Genomic DNA, 26,037 nt, shown 5'->3' on the forward strand with positions numbered 1-26,037 from the left:
TTTTTCTATTATTTTTTTAGGAATATTAATTTTAAAATTGAATCAGCCAAAACAAACAGCTGCCCTGAATCTTTTCCAGTACATGAGCAATCTTCTAATATTTACCAGATTGTGGGTTTGCATTTAGAGAAAAGGAAAAAAAAAAAAAAAATCCTATGCTTGGACACAAGCAGTCACATGCAAAACACTGTCACCTCTTGCTACATCGTCCCCTATGCTACATAGGTAAATTCCTCCCCCATTGGAAACATCTGCATCTTATTCAGAGGCTGGGAGACCAGCCTGATATTTCTGTCAGACAACAATGGCACTCATCCTAGGACAAGCAGGTGATTTTTTTCAGTCTGCATCATTTCACAATGGCACTGTTCCCTGCCAGCACATATTTGCCAGCTGCAAGTGATAGCATTTCAAAGTTTGAACATGTCATGGTTTCACCCCATGTGACAACTAAGTACCACACAGCCACTCGCTCAATCCCTGTCATGGTGGGATGGGAGGAGAATTGGAAACAGGTAAAACCCGTGGGTTGAGATACGGTCAGTTTAATAACTGAAATGAAAAAAAAAAAGGGGAGAGGGGAACAATAAAATGAAAAAAGAGAGAGGAATAAATCCCAAGAAAGACAAGTGATGCACAATACAGTTGCTTACCACCTACTGACTGATACCCAGCCTGACCTGAGCAGTGATCTGTCCCTTCTGAGAACCCCCTGGGTTTCTATACTGGGCATGACATTCTGTGGTATGGAATACCCCTTTGGCTAGTTTGTGTCAGGTGTCCTTTCTCTCCTTCCTCCTGGCTTCTTGTGCCCCTCCTCACTGGCAAAGCATGAGACTTAAATGTCCTTGACCAGGGTAAGCACTACTTAGGAACAACTAAAACATCCGTGTGTTATCAACATTAATGTCATACTAAATCCAAAACACAGCTACTAGGAAGAAAATTAACTCTATCCCAGCTGCAACCAGGACAGTACAAAAGAAATCAGAATTAAGGTATTGCCTGATCCTGTATATTTTTAGAAGTAGGTCAATAGTTATTTTATTTTTGGAGCCAAGGTAATCTGAGGAAGATGAACTCAGCCAATCAGTACAAAATGTATTCATTATTTTTTCACCTGTATTGGCTTACAAGCCTAGCCCTGCTTTACCATTTTAGTACTAAAATGAAACACCTTATGCTGAAGCAGATAACCTTATTAGATTTTGACCTTCACTACTAACTCCATCTAGTTAATTTGCTGTACCAAAAATGTAAATTACATGTATGCTTAAAGACGTGCACATAGTACATATAAGCATTTATGCATTTCTGGACCATAAAGCAAAAATCCTGCTTTTGCAGATCGTATCAGAAAAGGAAACCGCAGTGCTGTTGATCATTTGACTGATAAAGCCCAACCATTTTACAAAAAGCATGCAATGTCTTTTTCCCTTCTACCCAACTCAATCAACAAAAAGATAGTTTCTTTGGTAACAGTTTCCAGCCCTATCCTGCCAACACTTAGCCTGAACAACTCCTCACCCGCATTTTTTCTCCACCAATCTTGTTCCTACTACTTGTTCTGATTTTGTGCTTGGTTTCCTAATGCTCTTCCTTTGACCACTTGTGTTTTTAACATACCATCTTCCCATCCCAGGAATGGCTACCAGACAACACGGTATACCTCTTCTGCTTCAAAGTTAAACCTCTATGTCAGGCCAAAGGGCATGATTCTGGGGAGCAGAGGCTCTCAGGCTTTCAGCTGTTCTTATAATGCCCTTCTTACTTTTACTATGACAAAGATACATCAAACATTGAGTTAAGGTTTCATCCAGTCCACAGTAACATGTTTACTATTCAGTGTGAATATGATCAGGGAAAAAAGAAATAATATTTTCAAACACTTTTTGTATCTGACATCTGGAGCCAACATATCCTAACAAATTAGTGTAAGTGTTCATTTGCTTTTAATGCACTTAATCTGTCACTTAAAAAACAATAAATCACAAGTTGTTTTATTTCAGACAGTAAATGCTGGGGTAGATACAGGAATGGTTGGTCTCACTGGAAGTCATCATGGATCATCACGTTCTGTTCTTGCCTTAATGTCTAATACATTATTCTGGAATAGAGCAGAAATTAATCTCAAGAACACGTAGGGAAAGTTTCTTCTGTATCTGCATTTGAAAAAAAAAGAAAAATACTAAAGCAGAAATATATACTGCTGACTATTGCCAGTCTATTGTGAAACACTCATCCTAGTCTTCAAAAGTCTCACTGCAGAAAAGTCCCAGATAGGATGGGAATTGGCATAACTCTCCTACTTTGTAAAGTAGATTATTTAACATTTAAGGATTTGATGTCTCCTCTGTGATTTTTCTACGTTATGTTCACACGCGTTGTTGCCCTTTTATAAAAATAGCTTTATTTGTTTTTAAAATATAAACTCTGTATGACGAACAAAAATAACAACAGTTCCTCAGCTGGATTTCCTGCCACCCCAGTTTCAATGTTGAAAGATGTGGAGGAGCAAAACTGTAACAATTATATACATGCTCAGATGAAGCAAACAAAGTGAGAGAAAGGTGGCAAAGGAGATCGCATTTCACCAAATTAACTGCCCTCATCTAACATAAGTATAAAAAAATTTCCCTGGTATCCATCATGCAATAATCACTACAGGTTTTCACCATCATGTATTCAATTAGCCAAAGAAATCTCAAGTTCAGTTAAATCCCCCCAGGTTAGTCAAAAGTGCTTTCCAGGTGATGCAGTTACGAAGTTTGTAGTCCAGTGAGGACATCTCTGGCACTTGGATAGTCCTTTATAGGAAGCAACCTTCCTCTTCATGATGTCTGAACAATACCGTGGGAGTCAGTGGAGTAGGAAAACAGACCCCTTCTGCTTTCACAATACATACCATGAAATGGCAGTAAAGAATAGCCATCCAAAAGTTTTTAGAAAATGGAAGCAGACTGAACATTGTGAAAATTAAGGCAAACTACAAAAACTTCAGTTCACCATTGTGCTAGACATAAATTAAATTCCCTGGTTTGTATCAGCTAACTCTACAGCGCTGGCACAAAAAGAACAAGGGCAGCACAAACTTCTTTCATTAGCAGAGGCCAGCAGATACTACCAGAAACAAATGCACCAAGAATAAGGTGAGGAGATGCTACTGTCATTTTTAAACTACTTTATACAAATACACCATCACAAACATATAAGAATCAAAGTTCAGGAGGAAAAATAACCTGTAATTATCACATTTCTAGGTATTTTTTTTATTCAATTATTTATTATAACCTACTGAAACTTGGACTATGTGACTATTTGCCTGAAGCACTATGAAATAGTCTTAGGCAACTTCTACCGCACCTCAGCTTAAAAGAAAGGGAAAAGGGAGAAAGATATACTTCTGGCATAATATTCTCTTTGGAAGCAGGCAAAATTCAAAGCTTTGTCAGCCTGTAACAGCTTGGCATACTTGGGGTTCATTTATAAGGTGCTTAAGAAGAAGTTAAGACAGTGAATTTCACAAAATGCCTTCTGTAGATATGCAGCCTGGTGGTGGGGAGTTGTACTTTAAAGCTAGTAACATGCTCTGTAGGCTACTGATTTTCACAATTATTTTGGACTAAGCAGGTGTCAGTAACAAACACAAAGCTGCTTCCAGCCACTATGAAGAACAATGTTATTAGAAGTCAGCAGAGGTCCAGGAACCATTTTCTTGATCACCTTATTGGGTATTTGGTAGGAGAGCAACAAAACAAAATTCCTGCTGGGTCATAAAACAAATGGTTTCTTAACTTCCACTATAAATTTCTGGGTTTATTTAATACTAAGAAATGTGATCAATCCCCAGCAGATTCATTAGTTACTGCAGGAATTTTGGTGCACAAGTGTCCTTCAGCATTGCCACTGTCTGTCCTTTCTTTGTTGCCTTAGCACCTGGGGAAGGTAGAGGAAAATAAATCCCAGTGCCTTCTGATCTGGAAGGATGTGAAGCAGAGCACTGAGCAGGCTCAGACAGCTGCCAGCTTGTCTCTCACAAAGTCTCAGGAAACATTAGCTTAAAGCACCTGACAGCGCATTCAGAAATGTATATATACATATATATGTAATATTATATTAGATAGCAAGAGCAACATGCTTTTGAGATTTAAAATATTTACATTACAGTTTTCATATTTCATTTTCTCCACTGAAGTATCTACACTATTTAGAAACTAAGATCACTTACACACAGAAAACCACCTGTTGTATTTGGACAACTATCATTAAACACCATAACGTTAGTGTGAGCACAATCCTACAAAGAACATTTCTCACCTCTCCTCCTGTTTAGCTTCAAAAGTTTTTATGAGGAAAGTTGTTTTTTAAAGCAACAACTAGTGTACTTTTAAAATCTGCTTATTTATTTATAAAACACATTTGTGTATATGAAGTGGTGACATTTGTTAGCTGCCTTGGTGCATTCCTTCCAACACATGATGCTTACCATCCAGGGCAGAGATACGGATGCTGAGAGGTGGAGTAGGACTTCATGTGCTGTTACTTTCTGCATAGCTCTGAAAACTGGACATTTTAAAATTAGATTAGATTTCACAGAAAGAGTTAACTAAGTGTTACACTCTAAGTGAAAAGAAATAGAACGTACAGCAAAAGTCACATAAGGACTATTTGCCAGGCTAAGCTGAATATTTGTGGCAGAACGTTTACAGGCACTCAGGAGATGAACATTTGTTTCACTTTCACTATTTATGGCATACTACAATACAGTAATGATTTCTAGAAAAGGGGTAAGAACACCTGTTAAGAGTTTTGACAAACCCATAGAAAAACAACATTACACACACAACACATACTCTGCCATTATGGTCTAAAGGCTTTAAGCAGAATAGTCCAACATCATGTCATTACTTATGAGTTGTAAAACCACAAAGGAATAATGCTGTTTCTTAAGTGAATGTCAATAAAAGCCTTCCATAAAGCTAGGCTGTCAAGTGTGTTCTGTAAATCATACTGTTCAGAGAAGGTTTGTATTTATCTCTTTAGTCAGATCTCCAGCCAGACTATTCAATCTGCAGTGGGCACCAGTAAGACAAAGGTCCACACATAACCTCTGCAGCCCAAAAGGCTGGTCCAAGTTCTTGGCACAGTGCTCCTCTGCCTGGGAATGCCACAAAGCACACGAGGGACAACCCAGCTGGTCTTGCAGGAGCCATCTCAGGTTGAGACACAACAACATCAGCCATATTGTCTATGTATTGACAATATCCTGGTTCCTCACTGCCCTAATGAAGGCAATGGGGCAATTCATTGGGCTGCCTCTTCTGTTCATTTGCCTATAAAGCTATGCATCTTCATTCACGAAATCTACCTTTAATGTAGAGTGAATGCCTGTAAATATAAATTTCACCTCTGTAATATCTAATTTTCTATTTATCTCTTCTTTATCTACTTTAATATTTCTCCTGCTGTGCCTCATACAATAATGGTGTGAAATTCCTTCTCTCAGAATACATCAGGTCTACACATATGATGTACAACTCCTTTGGGAATGGGGAAGTGCTTATTTTCTAATATTATGAACTTTTCTTTTACAGTCCTATTAAAGCACAAGTTACCAGGCTTTAAATCTGCTGCTACTCCAATAGCATATATAGCCTGCTCTGCCCTTTGAGCTACTGCATCCTTTTCAACCTCGTAAGTGAATAAAACTCCACATTTGCAAAAGCAAAACATTTCTGTGAAGGTAAGGAGGATGCTTCAGGTAGCAAACAGAACATTAAAAAGAAGTCATGACAATGATGTGTTTTACCTTTAACTACAAACCCTGCAGTATTCTTGTTAAGCACTTACGCATACTTGGCCAAAGAACCCCGAAACAGGGAAACAATTTAACAAAACTAGTAAGATTGTCCTCATGACCTGATGACATGTCTGGTTTGAAAGGATGTTTCTTCGACTGTATGAAGAACGGAATTCCTCTTTCCTTATACTTGCCTTTCCAATGAACAGATTTGCTTGTATCTGATTATAGCAAAAGCAAATTAAATTTAAATAGTCACAATATACAGGAGGCTTTCAAGCTTTTGATAGATTCAAAACTTTATCCAAATAAATATTCAGGAAAGCTTCAGGTAACTGAAAAGAGACTTACTACAGATCAAATTATTCCTCCACAATTATAGTGACTTTTAGTTAATGCAGTTGCTCCAAAATTCAGCAGCTCCCATGCTTATTGTGTGAAAAGGCAAGACTGGAAAAGATGATACAAAAGGGCTGTTAATATACTGCAACTTCATGTAAGCTGGAAGAACATTGTTTCCTGTGATGCTTTAGAGTTCCAAACATATGTTTTTGTTGTGATATTATTCTTCCTCAAGCCTTTTTTTTAACCCCAAATTGCTACAGTTATTTAGCAGTATAAATAGAAGGGTGGGAAAAGGCATCAAAAAATGCTGGAGCAAGTTCTGTGTGCCTCTCCCACGAAGACCAGGGCTGTCAAGCTGGAATGGCCTTAGAGGATTTTATGCCAGCATAAAAAGTTAAAGCTGTTTAATCAGTTTTATGTAAGGATAAGGCGGCTGGAAATCATGCAGTCATGACCAGTTCCAAGCAGCACCTCCTGCCTCTCTTCCCATGACGGCGATAACCCTGAATCAGCTTCTAAAAAGCTGGTATCACATGAACCATTCCTCTTTAAGAGAGACAGGCAGCCTCAAGAGCAGACACTGAAGACACCGACTTGAGAAAGAACAGAACTGAGCCATGAGCTAGGAGTTTTTCTGTAGCAATATGCCAAATATGACATCATGCTTGAACTACAAACAACACCTAATTATAGTTTCTCATCTTAATTTACTAAACAGAGTTTTTACACATTTTTGGAGTCTTACCAGATTTGATAGGTCCGTGAAGCTTAACCATTACCCAGGAGAACATTCATATTCCTCTCCAGCTGCCATCAAAAATGATTAAGCAAGCACCAATGCTAGAAACAATTAATTGTTCTGTATCTAGTGAAGCATCCCACAAATATTCAAAAGGTAGTAAATATTGATTACTAACTGCCAAAGCCCATTCAACAATAGGATAAAAAAATCATTATTTGGCCCTTAAAAAAGGCCAAGTTCCTGCTTCTTCATTTCAATCCAGTGTTTTCTACAGTAAGAAATAAATAAATCCTTACAGGTTTTTAAAAAACGCTATCAACACAGTAGTCACTGGGAAGCCTCCTTGCAGTTTAAAAGGAAAGCTGAACAGGCCTGAGGGTCCCACCCAGGACATCAGAGCTTTAAGTTCAGCTGAGGCTCATAAAAGACAGTTCTCAAAGACAAGGAAAAAGAATGGTTGAGAAAAGTCAGTCAAGCAAGCACTGAAGCCAAGAGACTAATTCTCCCCTCGCTAACAGCAATTCTTCTGGTGTCAGTGCACAGCCAACACCTACAGCAAAAGCCAGCAGGTGGAACAAACTACTTGAATTATTTTATTTCCATGGATCAAGACCGTGAACATCCACAGCTATCACGAGTCAACCAACCTTCAATATTTACAATCACAGGTTCACACATCTAGGCTGCAGAAAGTATTTAGGTACATCAAATGTGAGGACAACAGTTATGTCAGTGCAACAGGTGGTTGGTATTTCACACATCTGCAAGCACTTCCATTGTTATGGAATGAAAACTGTTCTAATTTTGAGACTGGCTTACTGTTTCAGTCTAAATGTTGATTTCTGAAATACAAGTAGCTTAATGGCTTGCAGCTCAGGACAATCTTACTAAGCATGAACCAATAGTCCTTTCTCATGATGTAATCTCCACAATTCTGGCTCAGAGCTGTTCCATCCTACAGGACAACGAACTAGTGCAATGAACTGAAAAGATCACCTTGGATCAACTAACTTCATTCTATTTTGGACAGAAGGCCCTTCTAATTTCACCCTAAATGAAAAAAGAATCATGTCTTTTCATATGAAAAGGTCAGCCCATCTTTTATCCTCTTGTTCAGTTTTAGTCAGAGATTCAGCCTAGGGGCTTGTGCTTTAATTTGAACCAAATGTTAAATGCTTCAAGTTCTAAAACCGGATCCTAAGCTCAGAATTTCTAATAAGCTTTTTCTAATAAGTTTTGTGATTTTAACTTTTTTAGTGACTTCATTCCATTCCCGTAAATCTGTTTTGGGTAAACATGCTTTTATTGTTAAATCTTCTGTGTGATAAAGCTGACTCAGTGTAATATGACACACACCTCCTTCTTTCCAGGGTACCGAGTCATCTTTCCAGGGAAAACTCCTCGCTCTCTTTGTTTTCCACTGAAGAGTTCAGAGCCTTCCTGAAAGCCTCCCAGCAATCTGCCACAGGGGTACTAGGCTTTGGCTATAGTTTTACATAAGCTATCTGTCTCTACAGAGAAGTCCCCCTGAGCAGTGTGAGGACAGCACAAAAAAATCCCAGAACTCGATAATCAAAAGACATCCCGTTTTCCCTCAGCTTTCCAGAAAAAAAAAGATAAACAGTGTTCTAACAAATATTCAACAGGGCCTTCATGGAAATTAACACACTGTACACCTAAACTTTAGGTGCCACTTCACCCATGTATAATTGATTTGGTGCCCATCCCACCAGTTTGGAAATAGAATTATAGAATGGTTTGGGTTGGAGAGGATCTTAAGTTTCAACCTGCCTGCCATAGGCAGGGACACTTCCCACTAAATCAAGTTGCTCAAGGCCCTGTCTAACCTGGCCTTGAACACTGCCAGGGATGGAGCATTTACCACTTCTTTGGGCAGCCTGTTTCAGTGCCTCATCACCCTCACAGTAAATAACCTCTTCTTTATATCTAACCCAAACTTCCCCGGTTTAAGTTTGAACCCGTTACCCCTTCTCCTGTCACTACAGTCCCTAATGAAGAGTCCCTCCCCAGCATCCCTATAGGCCTCCTTCAGATACTGGAAGGCTGCTATGAGGTCTCCACGCAGCCTTCTCTTCTCCAGGCTGAACAGCCCCAACTTTCTCAGCCTGCCTTCATATGGGAGGTGCTCCAGTCCCCTGATCATCCTCGTGGCCCTCCTCTGGACTAAGATAGGAACATGTCAGTCAAGACATACAGCTCAGCACAGAGCTTCCTCATTAGGGTGGCTCATTAACAACTGATTACCACAGACACAAGGGGGGCCCATTCATCACTCCCCAAACCATCACAGGAGGGAATCATCCCTGTGGGTAGCCTATGCTGCCTGCACTTGTGTGTGTAGGGTTCCGAGTGCAGCAGCTGGAGCTGGACTGTGGGCAGAGAAGTCCATGTGGTTGAGGTGCCTGCAGCTGCAGCGAGCTCAGGGGCTGAAAGCATGCATGCACATACCTATGCTGTATATACGTCTTTACAGATGTGCCATATAGATGCATATATTTGACTTTAATCTTAAACAGCCAGAGAGGAGGGTACCTATGCCACTCATAATTGTGTGACTGCTATGAGTCCTCTGTCTGTGTCGATCCATGCGTGTATATAACCATGCATATGCACGCACACAGGCACACATATATATAATGAGCATATATATCCACTGCAGATAAGATGCTGGACCTGGGGACACAGAGCTGCAGCAGCCTCACCTATATTTGGCTGTCAGATGCTGCACCCACTCACCCTTGTACAGTCTCTTGAAATGCTACCAGACATTCAAAATGTATTTTTAAAAATAATTGGTATAGATTAAAATGTAAAGTGTTGCTGGAAAGCATCAAACAGTTCTTCAGAATACTGTATCACCAGATAGCAGCCTTAATCATAAAAGGCTTTTTGTGGCTCTGCATGATATCCCTGAATCCATCTGAGGAATCCTAATGACTACAGGAGGCTTTACATCTCTTCACACAGCAACTTGCAATATGAAAAGGCACTGGCTTGCTTTATGCTGCTAAAAAGCTTACAGACCCCTTTTTTAGTATCTCAAAAAGTTATCAAAGAATCACCCTTCTTTTGATGTTGGTTTCTTGTAAAAAACAGTTTTACCATCTTGATTGTGTATATCTGAATGCTGCTAAAGAATAGCATGGATAAAACAAGAAATTGAACTAACTCTAGGGTTTTCTTTAAATCTATATATAGGTAACTAGGAAACGTTCAAGAGTCCATCCTTATCAAGAAAATGCTACAAATACACATTTGGGAAAACTGTTTCCTGCCCTCTGAGAAACCATTTCAGCTGTGGAGTGCAAGGAGGACATATTATAGGCAAGAAAATACAAGGAAAATTTATTCACTGGCTCAAAGGGACTGGAAAAGTCTAGGAAAAATCAAAATGAATAACAAGTTTCCAACCCCTGGACCCTGAGAGTGAACTGCATTTAGAAATCAGAGGTTCACTGTGAAGTACTAGGTACTGCTTTTCATTGCAGTATAAAAATAGGAAGTCTCAAAATAGGAAAAAAAGAACAAATTCTCCTCTGTTAGGTTCATCCTGAAAAAGTAGTACATTTTGGCTCTCAGTTTTATGATGGATGAGATAAGCTATACTACAGGAGCTGAAGTCAGCTGCGAACACAGAGTTTTGAGATGGCGCTAATTTCTTGTGGGAATGGGGGTTCTTTGGTGTAGGTCCAGCTCATGAAAAAAGGTTTGACACAAAGTTCACTGAAGACTTTCCTTGACTACAGATAGCTTTACATCAGGCCCAAAGGACCATCCAACCTGACTTTCATCTATAGAGCAGGAACTCCAGGACTTGATGGGATAAAGCAGATCAAATCAGTCTCTGTCACAAGCATAAATCTGAAAACAGCAAAGAATATTCAGCTACGGCAGAAAGGCCAAACTCATGGGAATGCAAAGAGGAGACACCATACCAACATTTTCATGTTCCTGCTGCTGAATTCTGCACTGGTTGTGGTATTCAACACCAGCCACAAGTTTCTTCTTGTGAGAATCACTCTTAGATGAGAGATAGACTGAACTGGAACATCAAAAATATAACAGATTCCTAGAGGTAGCCCTCTTACTAATGCACAGTATAAAGCACTGTAAACAAGTACAGTCATCTCACATTTAAGGCTGTAGATACTCAGGTATTATGGAATGAAGTCTAAGCCATAACTTAAAAACATAAGTTAGGGAAACAGAGTTAGTAAAAGAACTGAGATCTACCTGAGTTTATGTGACTGAAGATGCACACCTGTAATCCAGGTTTACAAGCTGTCCCCTTGTTGTATCTTTGGCTGCTACTTCACAAAACAGAAGTGGCAAAAAGAACTCCTTTTCTTCCTGAGTTTGTGCTTCGGAACAAGGATAGAAACTTCTTTCCCCAGACATTTCCCTTACAAGTCATGCTTATCTGAAGGTAAGAGTTCTCTGATGTCCTCTATTAAAGCCACTGAAACAAATGTGAGAAATAGGGTCTAACCCCTGCCTAATGGCACAAACCTGCACCACGTGACATCCAGCCCAGAAGAACAGTAGTGCATGTACTATAAGTCTTCCTTAGCAATGACATGGTCTGAGATGGGCACAAGTCTTCTTTGAGAGGTGGAACGGTGCTTCCCAAGGGTGAAAGAGAGAGGAAGAGATTGCTATTGAGCTTAGTCTAATTTGCACACCATTTTTAAACTCTGTCAATATATAATGAATGTAGAATATAACCAGATTTTATTTTACTTCAATTTGAATCAAGGTACATTTTAATTTGTGCTAAAAAAACCCACACACATAGCATAAAGCAGTTACACCATGTTTTAACAATACCTCACTACAGAGGATAAACCTCCATGTGTTTCCTGCTAAAATAATGGCATGCACTCATGCTGAGATTGGTTCCCAGTACAAATTTTCAGTAGTTTAGCTCAGGAGCTTAAAATCCGAGAGTAAGCTTTTCACCATGTATGGCTTGTATCTTCTTATTTATGCTGCACTCTGCCTTTAGAGACATAAGGCCAGTCAATTAGAGTTTCAGTTCTTTAACATCAGAGTTATGTTATTGTGCATGGGTTTCCAACACTAACAAAATTACTTGTATCCAAAATAAAACTCTCAAATGAAATTAGGAAAAATACCTCATGTCCTTAGCAGTAACACAGCTATTCACAGAGGATGAAATGCCTTGTTTCACATTTTGAAAAATAAATTTGGATGCCAAACTGCATAATCCTGCCTCTTTCAGAAAATTGGGATTTGCCACACCAAATGGCAAAAAAAAAGCATTAAATGTGAATCACATTCATTTGCACATACCTAGTTATTTTTAATCCTAAAAAAAGCAAAGTTAAATTGCTTGAGGGCAAAGTCACCTTACTGATTATTGAAAAAACAGCTGTATATGGGCCTCATTGGGCCATATAAGCAGTGGCATGGGCTGGGGACATGTGCACGCATGCAAGTCATGCCACATGATGTTCTCATGTGCCTCATCACAGCAAAACGTTGAGCACTTACTATTTTAGCCTGGTCTGGATACATCCATTAATGTTAATCAGAAGCTCAGCAGTGAGGGAGAAAAAAAATGCATCTGTTTCCTAGAAAAGGTGTGAAGACAACCTCAAATTCTGAGTTCTCCCCATGGCAAAGTTCATAAGAAGTCCCCAAAAGTGCCTCATGTCTTTATACAACAGGAAATCTAGTTAGATACAAATGCTGACAGTACTGTCTGCTCTATCCGAGATGTTTCAGGTCATGAAACAGACATTGCTCAGCTGAATACTACACTCATGTTCACAGGACAAACCACAGCAATACTTTCAAACCACAGCTAATCCTATCCAAATGGGAATGTAATCTGTTTGAATAAATAAGAAGTAAAAAGAAGAGCGAAGCCAAAGAATAACAAGCGTTTCTCAGGGCTGTGTGTCATGGCTAGCTGAGTATCTGAAATTGGGGTTGCATCATTTACACTTGTGTACACTGAAGAAAACAAACTGTGCCCTGTAAGGCAACACGGACAAACATCTTGGGTCAAAAGACTCCACGGGCTAAACTGTGATTTTCTGCTTGGTGGAGAGTGCTCTTTGAAGTTACTCTGTATTAATTCCTTCTGTAATTGTATTCACACAGGCACACACACTTGCATTATGAATTTTTCATCTTCTACAGCACTGAACATTAGCCACAGCCAGAGCCAGAATGACTGAATCTATGGCACATGGTCTGACTAATGCAGAGCTTCTTGAGTGGTGTGCACTCACTTAACAGTGATGTCCAAACACTGCATTTCTTAGTACTTTTGGCCATAACCTTCAAAATGTTTCAAATGGTTGCAGTGGAGACTACAGTTATATTGCAACTATTCCTACTATATCACATGCAGAATTCATGGATATTACAAACTGAACTGCAATAGTATGAGTCTTCTAGCTAGCATAAAACCTTCTCATCTCATAACTTAAAGATAACGTATTTGGTACATATAATGAGAAATAAAAGCACAGTGGGTATTAAATGCCTCCCCCTTGCTGAGGTATTTGGCTGTGTATCACTCTGCAGTGCCAGCTGACTGCACTGCAAAGGTTATGGCCCCTGGCCTGCCCTGGCTGCCTGTCATCTTCCTTTGACTGGAGATTAACGCCTGCCCTGGACAGCTGGCGTGGCTGCTACCTGGTGTATTCTGGCACTTTTCCAGCAGAAATAGCTGTGTTAAAAGAGAACAGTACTGGAAGCTAACGTGGCCAACTGAGACTTAACAAATGTGGGTCTCAAAAGCAGCTTTGCTGTCTGCTTGAAGCACTGCCACACCAGTTGGAGTAGGCCATGATCAGCTGCGATGAGGACTTCTCCATCCTGGCAAGCTGGAAAGACTACGTGATCACACGTGAGCTGCAAAACCCCTATTTCTTTCTCTGACATCCCAAAACGTCCCAGCTTTACACACAAGGATGCTGCACCCCACAGACCTATAGGTATCCACCAAGCCTGCTCTAAGCACCTCCTTCTTAAAAGCCCCTGAGAGAATGCAGTGCTAAACACTGCAGTACCGGCAGATTTCTTCCATTTATGCATAGTTTTAAAGAAACAATCTTCTAATATGTATGAAAGGTAGAATGACCATTCCCAATACATCCTACAATAAATCTCCCTGGAGACCTAACTCCTGCTAGATGTTCCCACTTTCCACAGCAGGGTCTGCTCAGACACCAAGCTTAGGATGAAGCTATCCTAACCCTTTGCCTCCAGCTCTCTACCCCAGTTTGTTATTGTTTCTATTTCTTTTTCCCCGTGAATATTTGTGAACTAGCTTTATAACTGCTCATGTCATCCCAGAAGAAATTTAAGTGGAAACACATGTGATTTTTACCATTTTCCTTTCTGTCACAAGGATCAAAATAGCCACAGGGAAACTGCCTGCAGTGTTATCAAAATCACTTGTCTGCAGTTTGGCAAAGTTCACACCCTGGCAATTCCTAAAGTTGTGCAATGGCAGAACCTGGAAAACAGTCTTTAGCCCAGCATTTTTGGGAGGAAGCTCCTCCTGAAATCAGAAGAACTACAGACATTTTTATCTACACTTAAATTCTACCAGGACTGGTAACGCATGTTATTCCCTCAGCTATAAAATGTAGTTTCACTTTTTTCTGAAATGCTGACCTTGTGTAACTTCACTCAAAATATCCCCAAATAATAAGATCTAAAAGCCCTTAGAATAACTCATTAATTATGTAACTACGTGAAAAGAAAAGAGCCTCTCTTTTTGTTCAACAGCAACAAAGACACTCCAACATAATGTAAGGACGTCAGTGCTGCTGCGATCTATATAGGATTCCAAATACGCCTGTAACCAAAACCTCTTTAAAGTACAGCCTGGGTTAAATAAACAAGGCTGTACATGACTGCTGCAAGCAGCAGTGCTCAGCTGAGTTCAGTTGCTGCATATCCAAAGGTCTTGCTGGATGAATATTCAAACAATGCATTCAGCCTCATGACCTTGGACTCTGCTAAAGAAAATTCCAGGAGACCTCCAAGGTCTGATTTGCCACGGCCTCCCTGGGAAGGGAATGTAGAGATTAATGACCTGAAAGCATAACACAACAATCTGGAAGAAAATATAAACCATACTGAACAGGAGTTGTGAAAAAGGTAAATACCTGCAAACAGCCATAGAGCATCTTTGGTAGATATCAAAACCACTGTAGGGGCAGGGGAGAAGGGAAGGAAAGAATATAAAATTGTAGTATCAAATGACAGCATATAATATGCCAAAGAAAAATTATGACAAAAATAAATACATAACTCTATACACATACTGTGAAAATGTGCTGCTCTAGCCAAACTGGGGACCAAACTACATGGGAAAATAAGCCAAGAGCTGATCATACTCCCGACTCAGAAGGGCTGCGATGCTAAACACATCATTCAAGTATGCTTATTATTTAGAAGAGTGAAATACTAAAAGGAGTACACTTTCCTTAGTAGCCAAAAGCAGATTGTGCAAAGCTCTTGCTTAAAACAAAGAAAAGCCTTCTTTCATTTTCCAGTATCAGTCCAAAAACAACAAGAGAAATTTTTTCCTTCATTTCCAGTTGTTCCATATACAGACAACTGTGACCTCTTGCTGGGTGAGCACAGGAATGACGAGTTCATTAACTTGAATCCTCCTGAGCACACAGGGTATGGTCTTATGGGATGTGTAGACAAAAGTTGTATCTATACTTTCCAGCACCCAGATTCACTGTTCCTTCATTTTTGGGACATGAAAGAGAGCGATGCCCTCCTTAGCCCAGTGCCGGCTGTCTCAGAAGGACTTAGGGGACACAGTACACTCTGAGCATACAGGACACCCACATTCACACAACTAGTCCCCAGGAAGCAGCACATCAGGATTTCATTTCCCACCCATCTTACTTCACAGGTGGCTCAGGTATGAGCACAGTTGTGGTTCATTTGCTCTAAGATCACATCTTAAGTTTACAGTGCTTCTAGTCATGCGCTGGAAGAGACATTTTGGAATAAAAGGAAGCCAAACAGGTACAAGAAGGGACAATACAAAAATAAGGAAAATAACACAAAAGCTGTATGATTTCTTTTCATCTTTTGCAGTCCATCTTTATAGTGGAAGGACGTTAGCAAAATAACACCCATACTTACTCTTTCCTGAAACATACTGTTGATAGCTGAAGATGAGAAAGACCAGAAATAATGAAGGCCAGGTATGGTTTGCATCCAGGGATTCTGAACAACAGACATGTAAAAAGTGACTGACAAGATGAATAACTATGCTCTTTAGTTATTTTATTTCTAAACAAAACTATTTAGACAAACAGACAAGTGGTTATAACTCAGCTACAGTGTATGACATTTTTAGCCTAAAAAAATAAACAAGCTTTCAGAATGTGAAAATCTTCTGTACTATGATCTTTTCTCCTTGTATTAAAACAATTGATATTAAATTCAAACAGTACACATCTGCTGATGAAGTTTACAAGAAAGTTAAACCACTCAACTGGAGAACAAACTGATTAAGCACCTGTAGGATGCATGAAAGTGGTAAACCAGCAAAGTGGTTTGCTCAATCACGAACTATTTTGCTGAGACTAAAGAGCACTTTCTTCAGTTTGGCCCAGTTCAAGAACTAGTTCATTTTAAGGCTAAAGAACTGACTGAAGAATTGATTGGAAGAAAGGGTCCTCCCCCTCCTTCCTGCTCACATCTATAAAAACTTGGCAGAAGAGGCTGCTATAGCTCTAAAATCTGAAAGAAATGGAAATAAAGGACAATCCATTCAGACTACCTCCATATACAGTCCAGGATTTTTGACGTTAGTAATTTCCCTAGCTGTAGAGGCAAAGCATGGCTCGTTTTTTTAAACATCTGGTATACCTGAGGTAGGCTGAACACACACACACTAGTGTGTTTTGCAGTCTAATTTCATGTAAAAGCAGTTCTGTCCACATGCCATATTGCCACTGATACTCAACACATGGAATAGCTATCAATCAATACAAATCAATCTTACAGTACAAATAACTATGAGAAAGAAACTTTAAAAATGTAACTGAAGACCCAGACAAGAAGCAAACAAGGAGTTGTAACTCAGCTACAGACAGCATAGGACACCTTTCACACCAGGGAAATTCCTCCCAAAAAAAAATCGAATAACAAGCTTTGAGAATGCCAGAAGCATCTGAGCAGAAAAAAAACCACAACTGAATATGTTATTTTTTTTCTCTTACTGTAATTATTCAATGAAATCACAGATGCAATTCACACCTTTCTCTTTATTTTACAGATAAATTTTACAGGTTTGGTGATGGTTCCCAGTGACCTCTTTCCTCTCTTTTCCTTGGTTAGAAGGAATTTTGTTTGTCTGAATAACCACAGCACATGTCTGCAGCTACAGTTACCATTTATTTTAGCAATGTTATGAGGCAAAGTTTGGCTGTTTACCTACCCATGATGGGCAAGAAAGCCTTGCAAAAGCTTTTTGCTGAGAGCCCCCAGTCAATTAAAATTAGCTGCATTTTCTCTGGAGTCTGTCCTGAAGGCTGTTTGCAACCCAGAGTTATATTATCCTAAAGAAATTAACCCCATTTTAAAGGGTTATGGGTGAATGCATTTTCACAAAAATACTTGAGCCCCAATTCATATGAGCTCTTAAACCCAACAGGGAAACTGAGGAAGGGGAATAGGAGACGACACCTCACCTGCTGCTATCATTAGCCGGAGAACCATGAAGCATTTTCAGATCATAGAATCACAGAATGGTTTGGGTTGGAAGGACCCTTAAAGATCATCTAGTTCCAACCCCGCTGCCAAAACCTGGGACACCTTCCACTAGACTAGGCTGCTCAAAGCCCCATTTTAAATTATCTTAATGGAGCAGACCCCAATAATAGACCCAAATAATCTGAAGCAGAGTGAAAAGAAGATACTGAAGGCACTGAACAGAGACTGAAAATTTTTCAGGTTACAAATAAAAGAGCTCTGGCCTTCTCAAGACACATGTTTATACAGACTGTAATTAAGTGGGTGGGGGTTTAATAACTTCATTTGCAGTTCCCCATTAACAAAGCCAAACAAAACAAGAAAAAAAAAAAAGGCAACTGCAACAATTGCAGATTTCCACACATATACAGAAATGTAACAAAGAAACTGCTAATTTTTGGAGCATTCCCAGAATTCTGACCTGGATGGGCCAGCCTAAATTAAAAAAAAAAAAAAAAAAAAATCCTTCTCTTTCATTCTTAGCATTTTGACAGTTGATAAGTGCAATCCCATTTGAGAGGCCACCAGGAACACAAAATCTGTAATGTAAATATACTTGTAAAATGTAGATATCAGACCTGAAACTTTTGATGATAAAGTTGCTTGTATAACTTTGACTCTAAACTCAAGTGGGAAGAAGTCATCAATTACACAGTCACCCAGATTTTCTCTAGCATGATGCCCTACACATTTCCTTCTGTAACTCTGAACATATTAATGCTGTTGCGGGAACAAACAGTGGATATGCAATCGCATGCAAAAATGAAAAGCACCTGTGAAAGTCACATGATAAAACCATTATATAGTGCTTTCTTCCTAATACCCAGAAGAGCCCTAAGGATTTAAGAGAGGCAGCCAATCTAAATCTTCAGCTAAATCATCTCCGTGGAGTACATCTTCACTAACAGATTCAGGAGCTCTGCTCTGCCCTTGTGTCCAACTGGTTCTTGTCCCTGCCTGGAAGCAGGACCTGGGTTTGCACCAGACCTGCTCCTCCTGCTCCCCTGCCTCTTCACTTCTACATGAAGGGAAGAGTCATGCACAAGGAAAGCAATATTCAACCTGTTCACGTGGCTTCTGCATCTTAGCAGAGGAGGATCAGCCCCTAGCACACCCCTGTTCAAAAGTGGCACTTACCATGTGCATGTCTTCGTTTGCTGGTCAGTACTTGGTAAGCTGAAGATCCTCCTTCTATGCTAGAATGGCACTGGATAGGAAGATCTGAAGCTAATTTACTAAACATAAAGAGGACTTTGGAGAAAAACATTATGCTCTACAGCTTCCTCAAATGTGAGGCCAATATTGAATCTTTATTTTTGTCCAGTTTTCACACATACCATTTGGCCTCTCAAAGCTAAATGTGGGAAACATTCTGCTCTTTATTTGAATGTACATAAATTATTCATGCATGAAACTATACAGGAACATACACATGTGCAAGAAATATAATTGTGATGTTATATGGGTGTAGTTCTTTTAAATCTTACCTTTTCACCTGTGTATTTGGATCTGATCTCTGCATACAGAGATGAAATTGTATTTATATGAAAGCATCAAAATGAGTGATGTATTTATGTGTTAATTTGCCACTTGCAAACAGCATAACAGATATGACAATAATCGTACACATTCAGCATTTCTTTCCCATTCACTCTACTGATTAAGTCACAAAATACACACTACCTAAATGAAATGTTTCTTGCTCTTCTTACAGCATGAACAAGTCTCTCTATGAAGCTCTATCTAAACCACAAAGTACTGAGTTACCTAAAGAACAAAAAACCGTGAAGTGAAAGAAGTCTCAAAATCAAAGAAGCCTGTGTATGTAGGAAGTCTGGAAAGAGGCAGATCCCATCTTACACAAAAGATTATCAAGAGATTCATGTAGGGACATATGGAAGTAAAACATAGTGGTGATTGATGGGACAACTTAAACAAATATGCATACCAAACCCAAAATATCCAAAATGTTTTTTAAAGAAATACAGTAAATATGAAACAGTGTCAAGTGAAAACAAGTCGGGTCCTTATCTCACCGCCACAGTTGACATTGTATTACAGCTTCTCAGCAGGTGTTCATGTTAGATTAGGCATGGTAAGCCCTAGTAAATACAGTCCTCCCTACTACGGGAAGGCAAATTAACTGAAAAACAAACCCCAATCACAGACAGAAATAAATACAGTCAAGTGGAGTCCACAGCAGAGTCCTGACTGACAAAATCACACTGTATCTTATTTGACTGAATATTACTTTTATTAAAATAAACACATGCATTAAAAATTGACCATGTGTTGTGATTCCCTGACAAAAAATTATATTGCTTCAGTTCCAGAATAGGAACCAGGATACCCTCTATTTTTCCAGTATAAAAGACCATATTTCTTTCACGAGCATTACATGACCAACCCTAATTTTAAAGCTGACTTATTTGTGACCTTTTCCTGTTAGAAGGAGCATGGTGTTTACACATCTGTTGAAACACCATACCATTTGCAAAGTAATATTTAATTGATTCCAGAAGATGTTAAGACATGTTTTGAATAAGATCACCACCAGTAAAGAAACCATGCCAATTAAAATCAGTAGACTGCTTGATAAACCTTCATGTTCATCAACCATACCAATCTCTTTGTTTAAAAATAAATAAATAAATAGCAGAACTTGCTACAAAGGTCTCTGATTTTCTGGCTAGGCATATTTCTCTTTCAGACTAGTGCCTTGCATTTTTGCAAAACAATCACAGCATGGCACTTTGAAGTCTGGCATATTCTAGCAAGATAAAGGCACCATAAATATTAATTAATTCTGCATGTGACCAGGTTCTATGAGCAAACTTGGAGCCCAGGATCAGAAATCAATCAAAAGCTGATATACATGCCTTAAAGGAGAGCCAACTGTATTCTTTTAAAATTGAAAACGTTCTTTTTCAAGTAATTTAAAGAGATTCAACAATTAAGATTACAGACATATAGAGTTAATTCTAAGATTCACCTTGGTAATTTCCATTTAAGATTAAAAGATTTTAAAATAAAAGATTTAAAATCTTATATATTAAGTATTGCCAGAAGAGTATTGTTTTTCTTGTCCTATTAATGGCATTGCACAGATTTATGACAAGGGGTGTGAAAAGTGCTTTTACATGTCTTAATGCTTAAAGCGTATTCTCGTTTCCTTAATTTCAAACCCACTACTTTCTTCATTGTCCAGAAATGGTCACTTCCGCTCTTTCAGTGAAATAAGCTATTTTAGAAGCAAAGTTCTGCCACCTCCTCCTCATTCTGACACCACACAAAGGACACTCTTACAACTCAGCTGGGGCAAAGGGTGGAGAAGCAGCAAACTGGGTCCCTTACACTCTGATGAAGAGACTTTCAAGCCAGGTCCCATAGGTGAGACAGCACACAGAGCATATGGGCCCTTCAGAGAGCGCATGGACACAGAGCATCCCACAGGGCCAGGGCCATGGGTCCAAGAACATGCCCAACGACATGTCCAATGCATGTTCAGCTGTTTTGTCACCAGTACAGCAGAGTAACTTTGTAGTGGCTAAGCCTTAGGTGTGCAGAACTGTCCCTTAAGCTGCAACTGCTACACAGGGAAGACTTCTGTGTATTTGCTTCCAACACTACAAATATAGACCTATCAGGGCAGGCTTCACTGCATCTGCCTTTGTGCTGTCTTTTTGTGAGATGGTTATTCAGAGAAAGGTAAATCATTAGATGACTCTTGGTAATGGCTAACTACCAGGGCAAGGACTTCTGTGAAAGCCATCGGTGCCCTAACAAGGCTGAAATACTGAACCCTGGATTAGAAGTTGCCTGCTCCACTCTCAACTCCCCATACAAAGATCTAATCAAGGCACAGAAATACTCATATTCCAGGACAAAAGATGATAATTCCTCTTCTCAAGTGACAAGGTCACCAATAATTCAAGTCGCATTCCTGAACTTGCATTTACAAGTAAGAGATTTAGCCTCTTAAGTGGAGAATGGCTCTTCAGCTTTTGGCAGTTTTGTTGCACTTTTTTCTCTTTTTTTATTCCAGCGCTAAAAAGTGGACACTGCAAAACCAATTTTTACTGAAGTAAGTTTCCCTTCCATCACATCAAGTTCTCACAGAAGTAATCCCTGGTTTGGGGAGGATGATACAGTTCTGGAGGGCACCAGGATCAGAACTGTACCATGCAACCTTGGCTATAATACCCAGCAACTTCCTTGTGAGACATTATTAATCATTATACAAGGTGGAAGCTTGACAGTCTGTCTCCAGAAAGTATTGAATGGAGAACATGAAGACACCCATCCAAACAAAAGATGGTGTCATGCTTCAGGGTACACTTCTCCTTATAGGGAGCTGAGGCGCTAAAGAAGACAAAAGCTGTGCCCTGGTTGTACTGGGTCTGGGCAGGAACAGGGCCCAAGGCAATGAAGCAGTCCAGAATACTGCCTGTGGTTGAAGGTCGGTTTGCATTTCTCATAGAGAAATAATAAAAGAAAGTATTTAGAAAGCTTACAATCACTGCTGCTGCCAAAGTAACAGTTCAGAAGTAAAGTGGTCATAACAGGCGAGAAACTCAGAAGGTCCTGGTTAGCAACACAAGGAGGAGGCTCAGCACAACTGTTATGTAGAAACAACTACCACTTTCTCCTACCTCATTTGCACCTTTATCAAAGCACAGGCTCGAAAATTGAGTGCTTTCAGAAAGAATTCCAGAGCTAAGTTTCAAGGCAAACATATATAAACATCTGTTAGGTAAGTGTTAATAATTCACAGCAAGATGCCAGCTCTCCATTAAGACATTTAACGTGCAAAGAAAACATTGCAAAAGGTCCTTGGAATAAACTGAACAATTTTCAAACAAAAGGAATTACTTAACCTACTGGCATTGTTTGCCAAGACTTTCTTTTTGCTTCTTTAAAAGAAAAAACAAACAAACAAAAAAGGTGTTTCTGCCTAGAGTTTAAATTCGTGTATTAAAACCATACACGTAACTCCCTCTCTTTCTGACTATGATGACTGCTTTGCGAGCTGAAGGGGCAGAATCCCACTCTTGTCCAGCCACTTCAGTAATACGCTGCAAGGGCTGGTACCTTCAGAGTTACCACAGCTGTCTCGTAACTGAAGTGCACCATCTGTCCATGCTCAACAACACCACTGCTCATGGGGATTGGGAAAGAAGATCATAACACACCTCTTGGGAAAGGGAGTAAAACTGCCCCAGGCAAGGGGCTGTCAGAGAGCCAGACAAGGGCAGGAGTCAAGTGGAGTGGTGAGGTATCACTAAAGGGGCAACATCTGAACTTGGTTTTATGCTTCCTCTTTGGGTACGCTCACATGTAAAGAGTGTCAAACTCCCTTCACACTACAAACATGACTGAGTACTCTAGTAAGGTATAGCAGGTACTAATGAAACACACTGTAAAGATAAAAGTAAACTGATACGTAAATTGATTTACTTTTCATTTATTAATACTGCTGCTTCCCAGCACCTGGCACCCTCTTCTCAACAGTTTATTAGGTTTTATCAGATTTCTTAGCTTAGTCACTTAGTCCACAGCTGCACCACTCTGGGACCTCAGCAGACTGAGGGCAGCAGCCCTACAACACATCAGCTTCTCAGCTTAGACAGAGATCTTTACACAACGCTGCACTGTGCATCTAGACATACTCTCTAGACAGGGAAAATCCAATGCCTATGGAAAGGAAGACAGGAAGATAGCAAAGATCAGTACATGCAGTGTTCCTCCTATCACCTACTTCCAGCCAGGAGCTGAAAGAAATTAGCTTTATACCCTTTTCAATACAAACCCCAGCCTGAAATCCTATGCAGACGTCTATCTTCTCAATGGCTCTGGCATTCTCTTTCCTTCTCTTTCCAACACAATGATGCTTTGCTTATATTCATCCGTCAAGCTCTGCAAACACTATTTGGCTTTGATGATGTCGCCTTTTCTATGTAGCTTTCAAATGCATCAAACATTAAACATATCCCTCCCTAACTAGTCCCATTCTCACAGCCTCTGTACAATTCTGGGTGCAACTGTGTCTATCTCTTGTCTCTTTTATAAAATTTCTGGAAAGAAAAACAAAATATCTCTGGTGGTTACATAGCATCTTGTGCTGTGATGTCCTAACCTAAAAATAGGGTACCAAGACACTATGGTAATGTAAAAATCACCTCTGCAACTTAAAGTGACTAGTGGTGCAGGGCTGCTATAGAAATCCTTTGGATTCTGTGTGGATTTTCCTGCTGTCAGATGCCCTTTTCTGTCCCACAACCCCCTCTAGTCAGGGAAGAAACAACAGACACTCTTATCACTCAACTTTACTGTGTCATCCCTAATTTGGGCATAATCCCAGTTTAAACCAGTTATCTAACAGCTAAATATAATTTCTCTAGGCTGTGCAGTATCCAGAAATAACTAATGCTGTATCCTCTTCCCCCATCAGGGAAACACCCAGCAGCACTTGCCAAATCCCACCTAACCCCACTGCCCTACTCCGTAGGGACATTTGACACAGAGACCTAGTCCTCAGCAGATTCTTCCTATGCTCCTGCATAGGTTAGCCACCAAATCCACAGGTTTATCTGCAGCTCTGATTTTTCAAGCCTTGCCCCTTGCAGGTGCGTCAGTGAGCCACCCCAGGCAGCTCCTAAGGACCAAGTGATTATCTGCCCACTGCTTCTGTCCCGCTCTTTGGGAGGAAGCCAAGAGATACTCTAAGAAGCACCTAAGCTGCGAATACTCTATTTTACAGAATGGATGAACCCCATTCCATAGTACCAGGGGAGGAAGAAGGAAAGAGCAAAAGCTTTCTTAGTCACTGCAGTAAAATCTGCAGCTGATCCTTTTTCAGACTGGGTAAATTAATTTCTCCCTCAATGGTCTTGAGCACTGCCTCAACTCTTTTAGTTCAAATATTTCCTAAAAAGCTGGGAAGAACAAAAGCAAAACCAGAAACAGAGTATTTCCAGAGTTATCCTAATACAATGCACGGAAAAAAAAATATTCTTCATTTCTTCCAAATTCACTATGTTAGATCCTTTTCTACACATTGAGTTGTGCCAGTTGAGCGTAAATCACCAATTCCTCACTCTGAAGTAAATGCAGAAGCCCTCCAGTTCTCTCCAGAGGCAATTTGATCTCCAGAGGCAATTTGATCTCACAACAGCTCACAGGCCTCCTTGTTCTGGAAGCTCCTCAGTAAAAGGAATTTGGAGGAGTTCGGTAGGGGCACCTAGCATCGTGTGAATCCAGCACGGAGGTCCCTGCTGTGGTGGCATAGGCAACTGTGGAGGGGCTGTGCTGGAATGTAAAGCAGTATCCCCCTGGCTCACCACACTGAGCACTCAAACACATGTCTGAGGAGACTCAGCTCTCACCCACCCTGCTTTGCAGTGTCTCATCTCCAGGAAACCACATTTCATAGCTGGGAGATGTTTGCTGACAGAACAAAGAAAGAGATGGACAATAAAACCTTGACTTACAACAGAGATGTACATTACTAAGAAACAGTACATTTTACGTGATTTTTCTTTTCCTTGGCATTGCACATTGAAATTTTGTATAAGTAACATGCAGCTTTTTAGTAACTTAGACTCCAGATGTACTTAGATTGTTGTGAAATGGCAAAACTAACATTTTTCCACGTGGCAATGTTTCATGGAAGAGGAAGAAACAGACACAAAGAATATTTTTTTCCATGCAAAAAATAACAGAGCAAACATTATGTGCAAGTCCAGAAAGAAACAATATATGTATTAAATATATATATATTTTACAGGCAAAAATGTCACAAGAATTAAGTAATTCCCCTACAGTTCATAATATCAGCCACCTCAGAGCATCTCTAATTTCGTTTTCCCTTAATGTGTTCCTAAACTCTTTCCCTTCCTCTCATCAACCACTTAAAGGCTGGCTCTCCCGGGCACCTACCCCTCACAGGCGGTGTGCTAATATAAAGAAGCAATTCACAAATTCCCTCCTCAGGGTTCCATTCCAGCATTCATTAAGGCTTGCAAAGCAAATTAGAGCACTTCACCACTGCACAGAATTATCTCTGCTACGAAAGCAAGTCACAGCAACATAATCACTTATCCCAAGTATATATGGTACTTTGAGTGCATCAACAAAATGGCTACACCAGGTCCATCTCCCTCCATGCTCAGTGACCACCAGATCTCTGCTAGCCATCCCAGTATTTCCCAAACCTTCCCAGCTGGGCTTCTCAGTCTCTCTGTAAAGGCTGGGTTATAAAATAACCAAGATTAAAAAAATAATGCTTGACTTGATGGGAGGTCCCATCACACTCCCCACATGCTGCTTGTTCTGTGTCCTCCAACAGCTCAGCAGCTGC

General features: G+C 39.9%; 1 protein-coding gene and 1 long non-coding RNA gene across 2 annotated transcripts in view; both read right to left on the reverse strand.

The window, feature by feature from the left end:
• Positions 1-26,037, reverse strand: part of ARHGAP6 (Rho GTPase activating protein 6) — a 325,484-nt gene that overhangs the window by 284,482 nt on the left and 14,965 nt on the right. The window lies entirely within an intron of this gene.
• LOC133272624 (uncharacterized) lies at positions 5,852-7,095 on the reverse strand. Its single transcript, XR_009744494.1, has 3 exons — positions 6,891-7,095; positions 6,152-6,250; positions 5,852-6,021 (listed from the first exon to the last, which is right to left on the reverse strand). It is a non-coding gene; the product is annotated as an uncharacterized LOC133272624 (long non-coding RNA).

Source organism: Pezoporus flaviventris, unplaced genomic scaffold (assembly GCF_033815535.1).
Source record: "Pezoporus flaviventris isolate CSIRO_AGI_PZ_B2104156 unplaced genomic scaffold, CSIRO_AGI_Pfla_v1 ptg000030l, whole genome shotgun sequence".
In the NCBI taxonomy this organism is placed as follows: domain Eukaryota; kingdom Metazoa; phylum Chordata; class Aves; order Psittaciformes; family Psittacidae; genus Pezoporus; species Pezoporus flaviventris.